At 36.4% G+C, this 22258-nt stretch overlaps 1 protein-coding gene across 2 annotated transcripts in view; it reads right to left on the bottom strand.

Annotated features, from left to right (window-relative positions):
• Irbp (Inverted repeat-binding protein) overlaps positions 1-21940 on the bottom strand; it is a 105133-nt gene extending 83193 nt beyond the window's left edge. Inside the window, exon 1 of one of the 2 annotated variants that reach the window (XM_081735500.1) lies at positions 21743-21940. The gene's annotated coding sequence lies outside the window, so the exon portion shown is untranslated. The remainder of the gene's footprint in view (positions 1-21742) is intronic. The other variant, XM_081735499.1, reaches the window with a different exon arrangement.
• Between the last annotated feature and the right edge of the window lie 318 nt (positions 21941-22258).

The raw sequence follows: 22258 nt of genomic DNA, 5'->3' as shown, positions 1-22258 counted from the left end.
TGATCGGAATATCGCACAAAACACATTGACTCTGGACGAATCTCGTACATGTTCAATGAATGCATGTGGGTTCTATAGGCACCAAATTCGAAGTCGCTTCATCACTGAACACGATGCGTTGTGCAAAAGTGTTATCATTGTCAATAGCATCCAGAATCTCGTTACAAAATGCCACACGTTTGCGTTTGTCATCAGGACGCAGAGCTTGTAACAACTGTAACTTATACGGATTCATAACCAACCGACGTCTCAAAACACGCCAAATTGTTGTCGGCACTTGTAACTACTGACTGGCACGACGAGTTAATTTTGAAGGACTACGTTGGAAAGCAGTTTGAATTCGTGCAACATTTTCTTCAGGAACACAAGGGCGGCCAGGACTCTTTCCTTTACATACATATCCTGTATCTACAAACTGTCAATACCATCTGCGAATGTTCCACCCATTCGGAGGATCAATTTGGTACCTCAACCTGAAATGTCTTTGCACTGTAATCACGGAATTGCACTTCGCAAACTCGAGAACACAAAATTATTTCTGCTGCGGAGTAACCATTTTAAACATATGACGGTTACCAAGCAAAACAGAAGACAACTGACATCTGGCGACTATTAATATAAACCAGACTATGTATTCGTTTCTCCAATGGCCGAGCCGAGGCGCAGCGATATATAGTTTGGACAAAATAATTCTTCGTAATACGTATATTCTTTTTGAAACAGGGTATATTTTCGTAATGCCTGATTTCATTGGAACAGATACATCAATTCGTCAAGCTGTCAACGGCTAACTGACCCACCACCCATCGTGATCCACTCTGACCCATCACCCACCATGAACCACTCTCACCCACTATGACCCACGGATCCACCAAAACCCATCATCAACTCTAACCCATGATCCACGCCCTCCTCTCCACTGACTAAAGAGTTTACACTTGTAATAAAACAAGGCTATGAAATTATCACTCATCGGCAATTGAATTTCTACGGTCAATCGCTCAAGCGCCGCTCTATTACAATAACGGTGGATCTGATCTTTACGAAATAAAATGGTAAAGTGTTTGTCATGGGCCAAATTACGATGAATTCAATTAAATTATCATAGATAATTATTCCCTTGTTGAATTATAGATACTTTTAAGTGGAAAAAAGAATGAAGTTTGTCAAAACCTCAAATCAAGGTAAGGTAGACTAACGTAAAGGAAAAAAGTGTAAAATTGTCCATATAATTAAGCGTACCGTACAAACTTAAAATTTCCAAGTAATTAAGCTTACATTAAAACTTTAAGTCTATTTTTCTCACAACCTTAGGGTTTGACTTCCTTGTGCTCTGAAAGCTAAACACAAGCTTCAGCAATTACTATAATAGAAAGCAGTGGATGCAAAGCACTGTATTTTTTGTTTCTCAACTAATATCGATCGTTTGCGGTTACAAATCAACCCGCTACCAATTTCCCATATGTAGAAAGTTCCCCCGTATAAAAGGGATTTTGAAAAAAATGCTAGACACGTTCTATTTATTTTTTGCTCCCTAAATTGAAGTCGAGTTTCGAGTCGAGTCGAGTTTGATAAATAGCTCCCTCGTTGAGCTAGTTTTGAAATAATAGTCTGATTAATCTGGAAAGCGAAAGCCATGAGAAATGTAAGCAGTAATGTGGAATACTTTTAGTGTTGCTGACAACAGGGATGCATCTTCTCTCATACTTTAGTGCATCTCGAGAGATACTTTTCTACGATAACGAGACGACGATAGATTTTTATAACGAGACAGCCTCAAATGACGTAAGCACCAAATATAAGTATATACTGTAGTTCTTATCATCACGGTTGAGAACTGCACGGTCCAATTTTTTAGCCAAAGCACAAGCCCAACCGGGAGAGTCATGTCCATCGGCTCATCTCGGTTCATTTGAGCAAACAGCTTGAGCTGGATCGGTTGGGATGAGCCATCGGCTGGGCTCAATTGAACCGATGGCTTGAGCCAGCTCAGTAGGGACGAGTCATCGACTCGGCTCAATTGGAGCCGATGGCTCGAGCCACCTCTGTTGAAACGAGTCCATCGGCTCGGTTCGAGTCAGCTCAACTGAGACAATGTCTCGAACCGGCTCGGTTGGGGTGAGCAATCAGCTCGGTTCGGTTTGGCTCAGGTAAACCATCGGCTCGAGCTCGCTCGGTTGGGTGAGCTGTTGACTCGGCTCACTTCTCGGTTCGGCTCGATAGTGAATGAGCTGTGAGCTGAGCCGCTTGAGTCGTTGACAACCCTGCCAAGTGAACTTTGTGATGGACAAACACCGTGTGCGTGGGTTTTCTCGGGGTTCTCCCGTTTCCTCCCACTTTCTTCATTCCACCATTTCATTCATTATTCATCATCACCGTCTCCTTTAGCCTAACCGGCATAACCGTGGGACGTAAAATTCAAAGATTTCATTTCATTTCATTTCGTTGACAACCCTAAACCCGAGTCAAGCGGTTTTGAACATGTTTGGCCTGTGCCCTGTAACTTTTAACAATTTTTGGCTCGACCCTAATACCTGCTCCTCCTGAACTCAAATCCAGAACCTCGTGACCGATGTCCTTGCCTCCTGAAGATTTCTCGACGACCGAGATCGACACTCAACTAGTTTTTTAGTAATCAGATACAAACCGCCTATACGAGGGTCACTACGAAAGTTTTGAGATGTGAAATAATTTACATACTTAAAATCAATTTGACACATTTTCTCAAAGTATTCACCATTACACTGTATACAGTTTTGCATCCTCAAAAACCACTTTTGGAGGCAGTGTTGCCAGTCATTTTCTTCAAATGTTGAAAGTTCATTCTCGTAAGCCACTACAGCTTCTTCAGGGCTGCAAAATCTCTTCCCACGCATGCGATCTTTGATCCTGGGGAACAGGAAAAAATCACACGGAGCCAGGTCAGGGCTATACGGCGGATGAGTCATAAGTTTGACCTCCGTAGATTCTAAAAACTGAATTGTGATGTTGGCCATGTGTGCGGACGCGTTGTCATGATGAAGCAGGATCCCACGCAATCCAGTTCTTGGACGCCGTTCCCGAAGCTTCTGGAACACTTTTGTTAGGCAAACAGTGGTGTACCACTGAGCAGTAACAGTCCTTTGTTCTTCAAGTGGAACAGTTGCAACATGGCCAGATTTGGAGAAGTTGCGACCATCTTCTTCCCCACACTTCGCGGTCGCTTCACTTTCGTGGGTGGTTTTTAGTCTGGAAAGATCCAAACTGTAGACTGGCGTTTATTTTCAGGGTCAAATGGATAGATCCAAGTCTCATCACTAGTAACAACGTCAGAGACGCGTCGAGAATTGCCTCCATCAAATCTTGCAAGCATTTCTTCACACCATTCCACACGTATGCGCTTCTGCTGTTCAGTCAGTGTGAGGCACCCAACGAGACGAAACCTTCCTGAACCGAAGATGATCATGAAGAATTTTTGTCACTGCTGGCGATCCAATGTTCACTGTAGATTCAATGTCCTTGAAAGTTGTTCGAGGATTTTCTCGAATCATTTGTTCCACAGCGGCAATGTTTTCATCTGACACAGCTGTTGCCGAACGTCCAGCTCTCTCTTCATCTTTAAGTGATGTTCGGCCTCTTCTGAATTCAGCAAACCACCGAAAAATTGTAGCACGGGAAGGAGCAAGGTCCCCAGATGCACCCTGTAAACGGTCAAGGCTTGTGTCTCGTTCAAACCACTTTTGAAATCGTAATGGATCATTGCCCGAAAATGTTCCCTTTCGCGCTCCATTCTAGACAGCCGAATACTGCTCACATCAACAAACAAGTGAAGGCGATAGAGCCACGCCGATAAGCGAGGCGAGTTGAAACTTGCTTCGCTTCTTCGCTTTGGATACCACTACCAAACGCAATTGTTGGAATTCAAATACTGTGCCACAACAATGCGTATCTCAAAACTTTCGTAGTGACCCTCGTATTTCATGTTTATACACGTTGTTATAATAATAATAATAATAATAATAATGTTATAGTAGTAGTAGTATCATTGATAATTATATTGTTTATGAAGGGTACTTGAAGAGTAGTACTTGGAACTGCACAAAAGATTTGGTTCGACTCGACTTGAAACTCGACCCGAATTCGAGTCAAGTTGGGGGAAGTTTTTCGAGCCGACTTCTCGAGTAAAGCTCAAAGATTTCTTCTTCCAGTCGAGTTATGTTTTAAAGAAAACTCGCTCGAACTCGCTCCTGCTCATCCCTATACGGAAAGTACTTGGCCGGAAGAAACCCCTTCCGGTAGCGACCGTTTTCGTTCGTCAAGACGAGTATATATATATACACTGTATATGTGCGAACGCTTGAAACACCCCACCGCTGGATTCTGTATTAGGTAAGTGTGTACCGAAACTGGCTGACTGGAAGTGAACAAATTCAATACTGATCGTTTTCTTTCGTCAATGCAAATTGATTGACAGATATATGTTGCATGTGTGAAATCGCTTGAAATATCTCACCCCCGGAAAATGTATTAGGTATTACGTACCGGAAGTAGTTGGCTGGAAGTGAGTAATACAGGTACTGACCTCTTTTGTTCATCAACACAAGTTGATTGATATATACATTCCATGTATGCAAACGCTAAAAATACCCCAATTCTGTAAACTGTATTAGGTGCCATGCACCGGAAGTGGCCAACTCAGAAGTAATCAATTTCAATACCGATCGCTTTCTTTGGTCAAGGTAAATTGATTAATAATTATGTTGCATGTGTGCATTCGTTGAAAATACCTCACCCCCGGAAAATGTATTAGGTACTGTGTTCCGGAAGTAGTTGGCTGGAAGTTAGCAATTCAGGTACCGACCGCTTTTCTTCGTCTACACGAGTTAATTTATAATAATGTTGCACGTGTGCAAACGCTAGAAGTACTCCAATCCTGTAAACTGTATTAGATACCGGAAGTGGCCGACCAGAAGCAACCGACAGTTTTCTTCTGTTAAGGTAAATTGATTAATAATTATTTTACATGTGTGCATTCTTTGAGAACACCCGGAAGATGTGTTAGGTACTGTGTACTGGCAGTGAGTAGCTCAAGTACCGACCGCTTTCTTTCGTCAAGCCAAGTTGATTGATGTATATGTTGCACGTGTGCAAAAGCTAGAAACACCTCATTCTTGGAAACTGCTTTAGGTACCGTGTACCGGAAGTGGTTGACGCAAGTGACCAATTCCGGTATCGATCGCTTTCTTTCGTCAAGCCAAGTTGATTGATATATATATTGCATGTGTGTAATGATTGGAAATATTCCACCCCCGGAAACAGTATTCTTCCCAATTACCTCCTAGTTTTTAGACTTTTCTAATGATAGGATCTGTTTTCCTAATCGCTGATTTTGCCGGTAGTCGCTGTTTTTCTCGGCCGTTGTTTTAACAGTCAATGTTTTGTCCGAAAATTGTATGCATGACGGGCATATAGAGTTCTTTCGAGGGGGATAGAACCATAAACATAATACATTTAAAAAATGCTGAGTTTCACGGCTTTCTTCCCAGGGGGGCGAAGGGATGGTAGTTATCCAGCATTTCTTATAAGTACCTTATTTGAAATGTGTAAACTAGTAACAAGTGGACAACACAATATACACACACATCTTATCTTCAGTTTTAATTGCTGATTTCAATTACAATTAACAATTACAAGTTTAAATTGTCAATTGCAATTAACAATTAGAAGTTTCAATTGTACCCTTTGCGTTTAACAAGTAACAATTACAAGTTTCAATTTTCTGGTGATTAATTAACAACTGACGAAAATTTAATGGAAAATTTTACGATTGAATTCAATGGCAATTGAAATTAATTGCAAAGGACAAATTGAAATCAATTGCTATTAATTTACAGAGCAATTACTTTCAATTGATTTCAATTGAGTTTGCCCAATACTGACGTTTCTTTATCCAGCTGGTTCATACCATCTTTTGCATATACTGGGAAGCCAGATGTTCCATGAATTTATCGAATGGATGTACTACGTAAAATGGATCCAATGATGCCAACAGGCCGGCTACACAGCTTGCCTGACAAAGATGAAGTCACAACTAAAAAAACTCTTTCTTCACTCAAAACTAAATTGTAAGCAGGATCCAGAGAAGACCTAAACGTTTAAATATGGACAAAATCTGGTCAATGCTCTTTTTTATTAACACTGTGATATGTTATTAATTTGACTTTAATATATCCTTACTTCTTTTGTTCAAACTTAGAACCGAAATTAAAGTGACTTTCAAGTTAATATCTGGAAATGGAAACTCTTGTAACAAATGACAGAACTTGGAGATATATTCGTAATAGTCCGAATATTTCTTTAATAATTTTTTGAACTTTTTTCAGATTTTATTTTATTATTATTATTATTATTATTATTATTATTATTATTATTATTATTATTATTATTTGAGAAAATGAGATTTAAAATTTTGATTTTTCCCAAGTAAAATCTATAGTGTTACATACCATCTGAAAGCTCTTTTCCATAAGCTTTGGAATTATGTTAACCAACGTCCTAAGGCCTTTAGGTCAGCCACAAATGCCAATCGAACAAATGTCATTCACGCAAAATTAATCATTTGTGAGAACTCTGGAGGTCTGAATTCAAAACTAGTTTATAAATCAAGTTGAGCTTTTCGTACATTGGTGATAGCGGTTAAAATACAAAATCTCATTGAAATCTGTAAAGGTTCAATGGAAACTTTCTGTTGATTTGACATCAAATAACCCTAAATAATCTCCCTGTAGATACATGCACCGTATAAAATTGCAACTTTTTTTCTCAATCGTATAAAATGTACAAGGACATGTGAAATGCCCCGTATATGCCGTTACAAATAACTGTAACTGCTATAAGAACGAGAAAGTTTTTTTTTTTTTTTGAATCAACGGAGGGAATTTTAGGACAGCATTTCACTTGACAGATTCTCAAACAAATGGTAATATAGTTAGTTATAATAAAGAAGGCTACGAGCTTATTACTTTATTGGTTGGTTGGTTGATTGAATTGGATTTTAGCGTCACTTTCAACACCAAGGCTATTAGATGTGGCCCTACAAATTAATTTAGGCAGCGACAACTGAGTTCCCAAGGAGATTCGAACCCGAGTCTTCTGCGCCGCAGAGAATTGTTAGTCTAGTGTGATTAATTCTGTTGGCACACTACCGGAACCGTCAGTGTCTTACTAGAGAACATATAAACAATATTAAACCATCGTTTTCTTGCAAATAAACTTCAAGATCAGCCGGGTGAAAGAATACGTTATCATGCAGTTCGTTTGGCGGTGCAGCCTTCTGATTCGCACCGAGAAACAAGTGAGTGACCGGAATCGGATTTAGTTTGATAAGGCTGTAAGTTATTGAAGGTAATCGGGGCTTTTCTATGTCCAGATGTCCAGATGCCCTTTGTCAAATTGACAATTTAGGGAGAATGTTAGCAGGAGGGCCTCCATTACTTACATCATAGAAACGCAGAGTTATTGTACATACATTTTAATTTCTATCTTATTTTTGGAGGTGTGCATTCTTTTTTTTTTTTTTTTTTTTTCGTTTAAAGTTTTGGGTTCCTAAGAGAGTAGGGCTCTGTCTAAGCTATTGCTTGTTCAACTTATACGAAAATCCAGCACCGTTTACAAGGCACTCACAATTTGCGGAAATACATTGATAAAAGCTTCGAATAAGAAAACTGATCTTTATAATTAATATGAATATAGTTCTCTCTTCAAATTTTGTGTGGAAGCAAGTTTTCTAGGGACTGAGGAAGGTGGTGGTGTCCAAAGTTCTTCCACCTCGGAGTGAAACAGCCATAGAAGACATCCTGTCCCTGCCTGCTTTTGGCCATCTGAGCCCTGCCGATGTCACTCATCTTCAGCCTCAATGTGGTAATGGTAGTTCTGCTGGCCACTACCATAATATCTCTCTTCATCTGCCTCCTAACACTAAAGACCTGTACGGCATGGGAAGCCTTCTGATAGCAAAGTTATCTCCGGCATAGCTCTTGGGATCATTATAGCACGCAAGCCCCCCCCCTCCCCTCCAGGGGAAATTGGATATATTGAAGTTTGAGTTTAGTGGAATTTAATGAAAGATAGTGTAAAATGTAACATACGTACTGAATATACTATATGTATAACACTGACGAGAAGAACTGATATTTTAGGGTGGCATTATGGGAGCACAATAATAAAATATCTCACAGGAAAATAGAGTACAAAAAATGGGAAAGTTTCAGAACAAAATCTTTACAACATACAATTAGTTTGGTTCATTGGAGTTTAGTGTCGCTTTCCAACACCAAGGCTATATGAGACTTGAATCTAAGGTTTAGAGTGGAATTCGAACCACCACTTTGCGTTTAAATTTCAAGCCTTGGAATAGAAACCGAAACCCCGTGCAACAATGGCACATTTACCAGTCACTAGACCACCAGGGAAGGCAACAAACTTACGAGTGAGCTAATAATAAGATACGTAGTGTAGTAACGAAACCTACACACATAAGGCATTGTACGTAAAGTTGGTTGGAAGTAGCGCCCTCGTCCCTTTCCGCTATTCGACTCATTTAGCTCTATCAGACTCCTACTCTCCTCGGTGCAGCATCCTTCTAAAAGTGGATAACACAGCTTTTAGGCAAATCTTTTTTGATACAAATTTTGAACCTAGAACACTTTATTTAACGAAATTATGCATCTGACGTTCTAACAAAAATCTCCACTCAAGAACGCAATGTTTGACAGAAAATACTACATCTGAACGAGAAAGAGATTTTATTCTTGCACAGATTCTCTACACGATAAAATACTTTCAATCACATATCTTGATATGAATAATGTTATACTGCATTCTACAGCCTTATTCTCTTGCGCCTTCCTATCAATTGCACGGTAATATACAATATGGATGCAAATTGATATGCCATAGAAACAATTACTCCAGATTCTATCGTTCACTTTCACTATATACGCTAGGTCTACTTTTGTAGTTGGGATTGTTTCGTCGGAACTGTATGCAACGGAATATGTGCTCTTGTAAATGAAATTATATTCAATTCGAGATAGGTCTACTTTGTGCTTAGTATTCTCAATGTTTCTTTAGCACACAATCGTCACAATACTATAGGTATTCCACTGTTTCAAGAGAAAGATTTTTGTGTATTTAGCTTTTTTATTTTCAACTTCATACAAAACAAAATTTGAGGGGGACCGACTAGAACAAAGAATGCTTTCATACTCCAACTAAATTTCTATCAAAATCGTGAGCTAAATGGGAAGCTATTTGACTCAGCGGGTTAGAGTTTCACCTCTACTAGTATAATTAATCATATTCTTCAATCATTGGACAGTGACTTGCTACATATTTAGATATTTCTATGTGGGGAACGTCGAGGCCCCATTACGTCCATTGTATAGTTCCTGTCTTTACTGAATTTTACTTTCTAAATTCCCAGTTCAATTTTATTCACATTATTTTACATTTTTCAGTTTCTGTGCTTTCCTTTCCCTAGTTCTGTAAAGCTTATTCTATTACCCATGTTTCTTTGCTGTGCTATCTTCATGATGCCGCACCTGTACTCGCAAAGTGCAAAATATTCCAACCTGTGTAAAAGTATGGCATGTACTTGTAGGCAAATCCTATGTTACAATAAGTTCCTGTCAAAAGATTATCCATACACAACATTCCTAACATGAACGAATACACTTTTTCTTCAAAATAAAGTCATCCGGAGACATGTGTAGTTTCAACCTCCTCTTCTAATTCCATTACATCATACTCATCTAAAGAGGACTGTTTCAGTATCTCCCAATGATTAGCTAGACTGGTCAGTTCCGTTCTTAATAGATCTGCTGTGATATACGACTTAAAATATGCCAATGTCTTAGCTAAATGTTCAAGTGCAGGTGGTTGAAGTCCTCTGCTTCTAATAACATTTTAGATCAGCAAAAGAAAGCACTATTGTTCGTATCAAACCGCCTTGACAAGCTTGTGTTTACTGAGTCTACAATAACATTAAAAACTTGATATTTTTAGGCGTCTTCTGGATCGGATAGAAGTTCATCAGGTGCTAATTCTCCAGGCATCATTTTCATTTCCTTCGTCTTTTCTGTGGGACAATAGTAGTAACATCAATGATCAGATCATCTTCAAGTAACTTAGCTTATGTCCATTCGATGAATTATTTCGCTTCGTTCTTGATTGTTTCAAAACATTCTCTCAGTTCCTGTAACTTTTTGGAAGCCATTTTCACCATGTTGAATGCTTTCATTATATTCAAACTATTTGTTTGTAAATATTTAGACAGAGTTGATGTGTTGTCAAAAATGTACAAAATAAATAAATAAATAAAAATAAAATAAAATAAATAAAAACTAAGCGCCGCCAAAATATTTTCAAATTTGAGTAGGTACTCTTTATGTGATGCTACTTTTCGTCTAGTGTCTGGTGGCATTAGATTGTTGTTTCGGGTTGTTTTCGAGGTTATTATCTCCGGAAAGGAATCAATTTTTGAATTGGAAATTAAGAAGTTAATTATTTTGACTGTTCAATAGACTTTCATTTTTGAAATGTTTTACAGATATAGCCTACATCTTTTGATATGGTCATTTGTACTATTTGAAAGTATTCTAGATCTACCGACCCCTTAAAATTGTATTGGACCGGCCCCTGTGGAAAGTTCCACAACTCCACTATGGCCAGTTCGCCCCTGGTTCAGATCTCGTGTAATTTTGGTGTCGAAAAGGATGTTAAAACTCCAATATAGCACAAACTAAATAGAAAGCAATATGAAAAAGATGGTTATCCGAGAAACTAATTCATTAATATTTTGTGCATGCAAGGCCGTCATTTCGGGAGACCAAGTGAAAATTCCCCAAGCTGAGTTTGACGTATATATAGTTAAATCAATAATATACTAATGAAATAATGAAACACTATGGACATCGGAGTCTTCTCAACCGTCCAATGCAAAACCTGAAGTAACCAACTGCAGGCAAGGGAAATCATTGTGTAAAAAAAAAATAAATAAATAAATAAATAAAAAAAAATCAAAGCTGGAAATTTGAATATTATAAAATTGTTCTTTTCTTCTCTCTTCAGATTTGGGGAAATTTTCTGCCTCTTCTTATTCTTCTACTACTAGTGCCAGAAATAATCATAACATATATTTTATTACTTTTAGTTAAAAGTTGAAATACCGAGTTTCACGCATCCAGCTTAAGCAAATCCTTCTTTACTTTATAAATATTTTCTGAATAAGTATTGGAAAATTCGAAAATTAAAGAAAGTTCACCCTTTGTTCATTCCCTTTTATGTGTTGAATAATCAGTTTCTTTTGTTTTTTGTTTGTTTGTTTTACAGTGGAAAGTTTATATGCCAAGTTTCATTTTACTAGCTTCAGAGATTTACGAGATACACTACTCGTTTAAAAAACTCTTACCCCACCATTTTTACGATACTTATCTCCAAAAATTCTTTCTTATATCCTGCTTTCGTAAGAATATAATTTTTAAAATTAAAATTTAACGACTGTACTTGTAGTATGCCCAGAAAGTCACTTATTTTAACTCTTTTATAAGAGTACAGAAGATAAACACAGTCAAACTCATTGACTTTCATAAACAGTTTCCGATTTCTTTTGACTTAAATTATTCGTACATTTTCCACAAGCTGTAGTTTTAAATTCACGCACTGTCAAGGTTTCAAAAAGGTAACAAACTGAAAGCAAGGGCGCCGATTTCTTTGTAAATTTGGGGGGGGGGGGTTCATTCAGATACAGAAGGAATATATATGAGAATTTTAAGACAAATTACATTCAAATTATGCAAAATATTGTATATTCGTAAATACAACACAGGGGCCCACATGAGCTTTGGGGGGCCCGGCCCCCCCTCCAGGATCGGCGCCCTTGACTGAAAGTATAATAATAATATATGTATGTATTTATGTACGTGTGTAATATGTATATATTTATTGTCTTATTGAAGCTTTCGTAAATTGGAAATATACCTTTGGTTTGCTTCATATGTTAAAAAGCTCACTACCCTAGAAATGTTTACAGGCTACACCCCTAAATGACTATGTATTGGTTTCTTCAAACATATTGTGTTGCATATTACATTAGTAATTTAGCGTTAGTCGTTGATTTTTTCTGGTTTATACATATCAACTCTATCAAAACAAAACACCTGTGAATTACAGTAACTGTCTGCGTTCTTAATAGTCGGTATTTAGTGTTCACTTGTGGACTTTTTTCCTCATTAAGCAGACTTTGATGGATTTTTGTCCTACTCTTAATAAAATACATTCCAATATTGCAATTCTGAATGCTTGTTTGGCTTCCGAAAAGTATGGTAAAATATGCTTTTTAAATATTTTTATTTAATTCTCTTTTAGGAATTTGTCATGGGATTCTCGTATCTCCATTTGAAAGAAACGAATTTCTTAATCAATTATACAATTAATTCTTAGAATGAAATAAGTTATATAATGTAATTTATATATAACTGCAGAACAGATAATGATAAATAATAATTTTAGTAGTACAAATATAGCTGTTACCGTTAGAATTAGCTACGTTCGTAACATTATTGCTAACTAATTACAGCATCGTCGCAATTTCGTGTGGTGGTCTCGAATTTCAAAACTAAAGCAGGTGAATGAAAAAAGCATAAGACCTAAAAATCATTTCGCGGCACTAGTCCTAAACGGCACAAGACCTAAAATTTAGGTCCAGTGCCTATATTTTTAGGACTTATGAATGTTACCTATATTACGACCCCCTTCTATTACACCCTCTTGCCAGTGACTCTCGTAAGTGCTTTCTTGGTTGTAATAAGCTTTTTAGGTAGATTTTAAAATCTATCTACTATAGAGATTTCACACAATCTATTAATATACGTGGCAAACAAAAGTCCTTACCATCATCGTGCATTCAGGACGGGTTGAGGGAGAATGATGAAACTTGGAAGTGGTCTGACACATCAGATGGTGCTATCAAGCATCATGGCGGACATCTTTGATCGGTATTTGAAATTTCAAATGCAAAGGGAGTCATGTTACATGTTTTTAAGGCTAGGATTTTACCAGAAATACGGTTGTGCGCATATTTTAGCTCTAAAGCAAGTAATTTCAGAGTTACCGCTTTTAAAAACTTTTCTAGTTATGCCTTTAGGGGCGTTCAGAGCACAATGGATCCAAATCCATTTTCAATAAAGTTCAGTTTTGCTCAGCAAATGAATTTTATTTCAAAACATAATATCTTCTCAGCCAAAGTCGAAAACAAATGTAACTAAAACCATGCCAATGGCGTGAGATAGGGGCGAATGACCTCTAAAGAACACCCCTCTCTAGCGGCAATTATATAAAATTCTAGATTGAATCTTTCATGTAGCTTTTCTTTCTTTCATTTCTGATTCGTGGTTGTGAAAATATGACGTTTTCCGTCCGTGTATACTTTTGGACACACCCTGCATTTATATAACGTAATTATGCATCATTGACTATGGCATTCGGAGCTTGACTTGTTAATGATTATCACGCTGCAGCGTACACAATATAATGTTAATATCTTAAATTTATGAGAAAGGAAGGGGAAATTAACCCTCCTCCCCCATTCCATCAACGCCCTTGTCTAGCGGTTGTCATATGAAACTCTAGTCCACACCCACTCACGTGGCTTTTGTTTCATTTATTTCGTGCCCAGCAAAGATACTACGCTCGCTGAGCAAAAGTGAACCTTTCTGAAAATGGACTTGGATCACTTGTGCTCTGAACGCCCCATATCTAAACATATTTTATAAAAGCTGAGTTGGAGCTAAATTTATCCTGCAACCCAAGTTTGTTCGAAACGCATAAAACTAGTTTGTTTGGTTTGATTGATTACAGTCTTGCACCAGTAGCAAGGCTATATGAGAGAGGGCTTTTTGTTTAAAGTGGGATCCGAATCACTAATTTTGAAATTTTACGTCGGATCGCAGCTAAAATCTATACAACAAATTCCGATATCTCGTGCCTCTACCCCCAAAATTTAATGTTAAAAGACCGAAAATTGCGCCCTGTAGCGTGGTGCATACATACCGACAGACGAACAAATTGAGATCAAATTGTCCCAGACACTGACGTTCGTCACTGATGTTACAATACGTATCACGCTTTAATGGCTAGTTATGCAGGTGACTACCATACCTTGCGCTTTCTCGCCTCATCCCTTGATATAAGCTATGCCAAGGTGTAAAGTATTTTTAACGAAAATTTAGAACTGAAGTGGGGATGAGGGACGAAATAAAATTTTCAAAATGTAATGAAAAAGATAATGTCGATAAAAAATTAATTCTTTCTTGAAGTTTCCAGTTGCATCTCAAACACATCACTGACGTTAGAATCATCAGAAGGAATTTTCGGGACAACACTTTTACCATTTGTTTGGGTTTCTAGTTTTTTCACAGCATTGCATTTTTCATAATGATTCTTCATTCTTTGAACTAAATCAACCATTTCTTTCCAACGAGCTCGTATGGTCGTTTTCTTATCTGATGGAGGTTGAGTTACTTTAATAAATTTGCCCCAAATAATGCCTTTTTCTTTCCGTAAAATTCATTTAAACAATTCCAAGTTGTACGGAGACTGAGAACCAACATATGCTGTATCAACAAATGCCTGTGATATTTAATTTCAGAATCGCAATTTAGCAGAATCCTTTGTTTGTTTTCAAAATACAAAACTTGTTTCCATCATAATCAGGGGTGTAGCCAGCAGCTTTATATAGGAGGGGCCCGTCGTTTTTTAGGGGGGGGGCAGTTACAAAGCCAAAAGAAATTATGTTGCAGCTAGTATTTTTGAGGCCTGAAAAAAAAAAAAACCGGCAAATTTTGGTTTCCTTCCGGGAAATTAAAAACACTGGTTTCTAGCTTATTATTATTATTATTATTATTATTTGCTTTTTGGCACGGTGGAAAAAAATCATGATTTTTTTAAAAAAATCATTTTTGTTGATCTTTTTGATTTAAATCGATTTTTTTGATTTAAATCAAATCTTTCTTCTCGTGTAATACAAGTCACGAACTAAAGACAAAACATTAGGAATTAATATTAAATATTAATATGCCATTTAAGTGAAAGTATTGGGCTTGAATTTTGAATTGATCGCCAGTCGTTAACTAATTTCAATCCCAAATAGAGATGCAAGGGTTCGAAAAAAAAGTCTTTTTTGGAGGGGGACTCGTTTTTTTTTCTGCTTCGCTTTTTTGCTTGGAAAATTTTGGGCTTTTTTTTCAAATTCTGCTTTAAATTGATAAAGCAGGTTTTGTTTCGCTTCTCTACAATACAAAAACTCATTTAAGTAGTAGTGGATGCAGATAATAATACAAAACCTCGAAAATAAACATGTATTTGGAAAACATATTTCAAACAATTTTAATTCTTGACACATTTTTATTATGAGTCCCAAAAAAATAATTCATGTATATAATAAGTTACAGTTAAGTTTTAACTTTCATATGCATTATAAACGATATCTTTTTTATTGTGAATTAAAAATACAAAAACTGTTACATGACATACAGAATTTATTATACTATGTGTGTGAGTTCAAACAAATAACACGTCGGGAAGATGGGCCTGTTTGTTCAGTCAATAATATATTCACTGAACAAACGCACAAAACAAATTTAAGTTTCGACACCGTAGCTTTCTCAAAAATAGCATGTTATTCTCTTTGTTCATTACATATATCAAGTGGCTCAAGTGGTACAACGTAGGCTTCGCATTCGGGAGGTCATGGGTTCGATTCACGCTGCCGATCATCCTGACTGGAGTTTTCCAGTGTTTCCCTCAGTCCTACCAGGAAAATGCCGGGATGGTACCTACTAAAACAGGCCCTGGCCGATACCTTCCCAAATCCTTTCCATGTTAGATATCCAGTATAAAATAGCCTCTGAGCTGCATCTGTTGATTGTTAAATAAATATCATTCCCTCGTTAATCTGTTATAGCCTATAAGTTTATTATGTCTGACTTCCGAGACTTTCATAATACAAAACCTACTAGATTACTAGAGTACTAGAGTAACAATGAAAAATAATCATTATTTTATTATAATTCAACGTATTACTTTAAAAGACTGAAAAAATGCAATCTTTGTATGGGATGCTCAAAAATCACCTAATTTGTTAATGCACCTCTTGCTTCCGCCTTTGATACCCCTACAGAAACTTCTTTGAAGTGGAACAGAAATGTTGAAAATGTATTTTCTATTCATTTATTACACACGTAACAATCTATTATTACCTATCAGGTGTTTCGGACCTGCAAAATCGGTAAAGTCCCAAATTCTGTAATGCACTGACTGTTCCTTAAGCATCTTTATCAGGAAAGTACAGAATTTTCTGTTCATGAATTATTATATGCGTAATACTGTTCATCTGAGCGTTTGGTTTCCAAGGCTCTGGAATATATAACCACCATCACGGTTTACCCAGTCCTGAAGGTTTCTGAATTTTTTGACAAGAATTCAACACATCATTACGGAACTTGCCCCCCCCCCCCCAAAAAAAAAAAAAAAACTACGAAATACATTTAAGTCAAGCACAACGAACATAAGTGAGTTGTTAGCTTTCCCACTTGTATTGGGAAATCCGGGTTTCAGTCCCGCATTCGACCATTCCGACAAAAGTCCTTAACTTCATCTGTGAATGTAGAGATAGTGCATGTACTGTGATTCCTGGCTGATTTCATTTCTTATGTTTTAAATTGTTACTATTACTAATTACCTGCAATGACGGATTTGCGAAAGGGGTTAGGGTGAGGAGGGTGTCTTTCGGACTGAAGCCTGTTCTCCGAAATAACTAAAATTTCGTTTGTTTTAGAAATTCCGTAATGTTTTTACTCATAAACTTCAAGCTCCCCTCAAATGAAAATCAGGCTTTAGAAAAAACTAACCATTAATAAGAAAAAAACCCTCCCAAAACACTTTTCTAAATCCGTACTGATTATTTGTATAAAATGGTATTCAAGGTGGCATCCGGAAGATAATTGCTACATCATTACACAGCTACAGTATAACAGAAATGTGGAAGTATGCTCTGACGGATATATTGAAAAACATAAGTTTAACTATGTGCTAGAAACTAGAGTATTAAGCTCTAATAAATGAAACACGAATAACTAAAATGAAATGATCCAAAGAAGAAAAAAAAATATCGATAACTCAGAAGTTAAAATAAAGTTATATAGCCTCTAAAATTGCTCTTAAATACTACGTACTTAATGTTTAATACATAAAGCATGTGCTCCATTCATCATGATGGTGAATTCTAGAGGGAAATATAGCATTTAGGTCATGAAATCTTGTTTAACTATAGAGTATACTATAAGAAAGCTAAAACTATGAAAGAAGCCAAAATTTCCGTTTTTTTCCTAAAAGCAGGCTTCTAGCGTAAAATAATAATAATAATAATAATAATAATAAATAAAGCCGGCTATTTTGCATCTCTAATCCCAAACAATGTTTCTGAAGTACTAATGAAAAAGCACGGCGACATTTATCAACATGATACTTTTTTCACAAAAGTTACTCATATTTGGCAGGGGCATACATAAAAAAAACCTACCTTGCGGCACGAAATACATATAAAATACGCAAATTTCGTCTAAAGTTATAAAAAAAAAAAAAAAAATAAATAAGTTTCGGAGAGGGAATCGGACCCCTTTATAAATACGCCCCTATTATCTGGGAACAAATGAACAGACGCGCATACAAAAGAATTTTCGTCTTAAATGTCCATGGTGATTTTCTCGTTGGAATAGTTAACGATTTAAAAACCTTATGTTACGAAGTTAAGAAAGCAGAATTCCTCCGTTACCCGTTCAAAACGGGATTTTCCCTAATCATCCTCTGCATGAAACACTCGTTTTCATACTGTGCTGTACATACATTTGCATCTTATTGTATTATGATTATCTTCTATAATTGATATAACACAACAGAGGCTGGATTTTACTTATTTTCACTTGAAATTAAATTATTTCGGAATCTGATTTAAATCAACGATTTTTATTTAAAAAATCAAGTGATTTAAATCAATCCACCCTGCTTTTTGGTCATAAATTATATTCCAGGTAGTTTTTATTATGTTTAACCAATAATTACTGTCCCGGACCAAACGTTATACCTTTGTGAGTAACTATTTTAGTTTAAGCCGTTGTACACATAACCTATCTACATAAGGCTGATTTTCTTTAAATTTCACTTATTTTCTTTAAGATTTCCTGACAAAAATAATAATTTATTATTCGTGACTAAAAGAAAAACATAATTATTTTATTTACATCTATGTCTCATTTCCTGTTTTAGGGGCCGTCCACATATTACGTAACGCTATTTTTGACCAATTTTTACCCCCTTCCTCCTGCTTGTCACACTTCGTAACGCAAGGCCGAACCCCTCCCCTTTGTTACGAAAATTTTCGATCTTTGTTTTTTCATTATTTCGATTATTTTAGGGGTTATTACAAAGTGCTTATGTTATTGCGAATATATTTGTAGCGTTTTTCGCCAACAAATCAAAGTATTAGAAAATGGTAGACTCGTAATAATTTTTTATCCCCATAAGGTAGTTTAATTTACCAATCCTAATTCTTCAAAACTACTTTCGTTTCCTCAAGGAGATCGCACCCATCATTTTAGGTCACTGGTGATTGGCAAGAAGAAAGTACTGCGGAAGATGCAGTTAAAACAGGATTTAAAGAAATAACATCGACCTCTTGTTCCGAGATCCAGGATCCTCCTTGCATTTGAAGTTCGCCAGTGTTGACGATGCAGAGTTCTGTTCCTCGTCGACCACAAATTCGAAGTGGCTGCACACGTGAAGGAGCAGGGACATCTCGTTCGTAAACAAGCTTTTGAGCATCTTCTTTGGACTTCGGTCTTCAGTTTACCACTTTACAAATTCTTTTTTTCCCAAATCAGTGCGAGAACGCGAATAAACTTGATTTCTTCAGAAATATTAAAATAATAATAATAATAATAATAATAATAATAAAGTAGTACGACATTAATATCCGACGAATTAGGTTTTTAATATCTTTAGGTCTGCAAATCATGCATTGTTCCGTCGCGGAAAATACTTCACGAAAAAAAAAGTTTCTTTTGTTTCACAAGAGAAATTTCTTCTAAGAAAAGAGTGGGTAATGATTCGAATCAGAAATTTTAAATAATATTCTCAGAAATAGCGATACAAGTGAGAATGCGAAGGAATTTTAAAGCGCTGGTTACGATCACTAACAATTAACTTCACAAAATCGTGTGACGTAAATGAAATGCTGCGATAGCCGCAAAACCGAGTTTTATTGTATTGTAATACACAAGGGTTCTTCACCAGTCATGCTGGTGTCTAGTGCGTCTTCGAATAACTTCTGTATGATTCAATTTATATAGACTATAGTTCGCAACTTTCCGAAATAATGTAATTATTTATTTATCTATCTATATATACAGGGTAAACGGTAACCACGTTGACGTACTTGGACGTGTGATAGTACACCTTAAAAAATGCATAAAAATCCTAGTGAACATGGGGGAAATTCCGTTCCGTTTAGGAATGACAGAGTGTTAAAAGCGTTGGAACAGGAACTTCAGAGGCCAACAACTTAAAAGCAATACATCGTGGAGAATGCCGTTAGAAACGTCACTTAGAAAGTCATACCTACTCTATTGAAAAATGCATATTTGAAAACGTAGCTAGGTTACGTGTGCGCACGGTATTAGCACTTCTTTCCTTTACAGCATGTCCGGGAATCACTTCGTTCCTTTGGGGAATCCCATGCGACTTCCGATACCGTTTAAATCCAAATTCAATCCCCATTAGTTCTCCTAAGGGGGATGCTGACATGTAAAAATAATTGAAAATTACCGATTAATTGAAATCCATACTGAAAAACGTTGTTTTTCACCAAATTTTTCATCTGATATATATATTTTTAAATACTAGTTACAGCATATAAAAAATGTAATGAAGGCCTACTTACAAATCAGTTTAGTACCATTGTTTTATTGTAGTATTTAAAGTACCTTTTTGAAACGCTTGTCTTCAAAGTGTCAAATATGAATTGCAGTAAATTGTGTAATCTGCTGTAAAAAATAAAAATAAACCATACTGTTTTCTGATTGGTATAAGGAGGAGATACAATACTATTTTTCGATTGGTATGCTAAAATAGTATTTTTTCATACTTTCTTTTTTACCGTAAATTATTAATTATATGTAAACTTTGTTATTTTTAAGTGACTGAAGCGAGGTAATCCTACAATGATGTTTTAAAAGCTGGTCATTTGGGGGGGGGGGCAGGAAATTATTTGGGGGGCCTGGCCCCGATAGGGCCCCCGTGGCTACACCCCTGATGATAATTCTTTTATTTATTTATTTTAATATCAGTTCTACAAGTAGTTCAACTCTCGACTACGACACTTTCTCGCAAGTTAACTAATAAGCATTTAAACAATACAATAAACGTTAAAAGCAAGAGGGAAAAGAAACAAAATAAGCTGTAGATCATCACATTGACCTGCTGTAGCCACGGGAAATCAAAACATTTACATGGGAAGAAAAGATTCGTCTGAATGGGGAATACTTCAGACAATTTTCTTTCTCTGGCAGAGTTTTCTTTTTTCACAATAATAAAATAAAATAGAAATAAACATATGTTTAAAACAACTTTTAAAAAATACACGTGTTTAAAACAAAATGTTTAAAACGTATACTAAATTTATTTTAAACAAAAGAAATGTTTAAAAAAGTTTTTAATCATTCGTTATAACAAAACAACCTTGCTTGTGCTAGATGGCCACCAAAAGAGCACGAATGGTATGTAACTGAGTCAGGGCAAGAGCGCAACAGGGGAGGCAAATAGGGGTTTCATCTGGAGGGAGGAGGCGCGTGAGTCACGGTGGGTATACCTATAAATGAGAATATTGGAAAAATACTTCATACGACATAACACATATTCATTGTGTCGCAACGTTTTGCACAGCACACTTTCCATTTCGTACTTCTACCTTATTATACCACCCGTAAAACCACTTTCAGGTTATGTTCTACTGTCTCCTCATCTCATATCGCATCAATCCGCGAACAAATACAGTCCACAATTTAACTTACATTTCCTTTCTTACTAATTGCCTTACAGTAATGACCTTTCTAATGTTTGTTACTCTCATTATCGCATTTTGTCTGATTCTGTTCATTTCTCCGTAAATTTTGTATTTCGGGGTCGCCATCTGCGGCAGTTAACCCAATTTTCCAGTAACTACTTCCAGTAGCCAGCTTGAATTTCATCTGAGAAAAGGGAGTAGTGTCATGTCGACCTTGGAGTACATAAGAAGGTAATTAGTAAAAGAATTATATTTTCAACAATTATTTATAGTAGTGTGCCTAAACTTGGCCTGTACGTTACATTTTTCAACATTATTACGGATGTCACAGATAAGATTCCCATTTACCTTGATTACTTGCATATTCTTCTTTTGAAATAACATTAGATATTTCTACTGTACATTATTAAATTTACGTTCCCCTAAACTGGAATAGCACTTCCTTTATTTGCATGACCATTAATTTTCTTACTGCAAGTACTCAATTGTAAAATTTCCCTTGTACTTACATCTTCTATAGCTGTCAGACTGGAAAGCTATCTTTCTTTAATATTAATAATAATTATTAATAATCAGGAATATATTTACCCTATGATATTATTAATTTAGTTTACTCACTATTCACTGGAGTTCGTGTTTTTGAAAAATATTATTAATGCTTCTGCTATAAAATTTGTTTGCTCCCGCACACGAGATTATTTCAACTTCTTACAGTGTTGCCACAGTCCTAGCTCTGGAGTCTGGAGTGGGTTGAAAAATAGTACCAAATTGAATCAGAAGGGGCTGAATTCATTATACCAGTGTTCAAACCGCTCTGCCAGTGTGATACATGTCTCCCTAACACGAAACTAAAAGAGGTGAAGTTCTAGAACACTCTCCCCTCTTCCAATAGTCCAAATCAAGAAAATGCTCTTTTTAAAAATTAAGTTTTAAAAACATCCAAATAGGAGGACCCCGAAGGACCGTGAAAGTAGATGAACCTTTTCTCGCACGTAGGAAGTAACATATACGGGCGGGGGGAACAAGGGGACGCGTACCCCCCCCCAAAAAAAATTTTTTTTATAGCAGAGGAAATAGATGACGGCTGAAAATACTTAAACGGAA

This window comes from Thermobia domestica, chromosome 13 (genome assembly GCF_964235325.1).
Source record: "Thermobia domestica chromosome 13, izTheDome1.hap1.1, whole genome shotgun sequence".
NCBI classification, from domain to species: Eukaryota; Metazoa; Arthropoda; class Insecta; order Zygentoma; family Lepismatidae; genus Thermobia; species Thermobia domestica.
The sequence above is the reverse complement of the archived record's forward strand: the minus strand, read 5'-3'. Positions and strand labels throughout refer to the sequence as shown.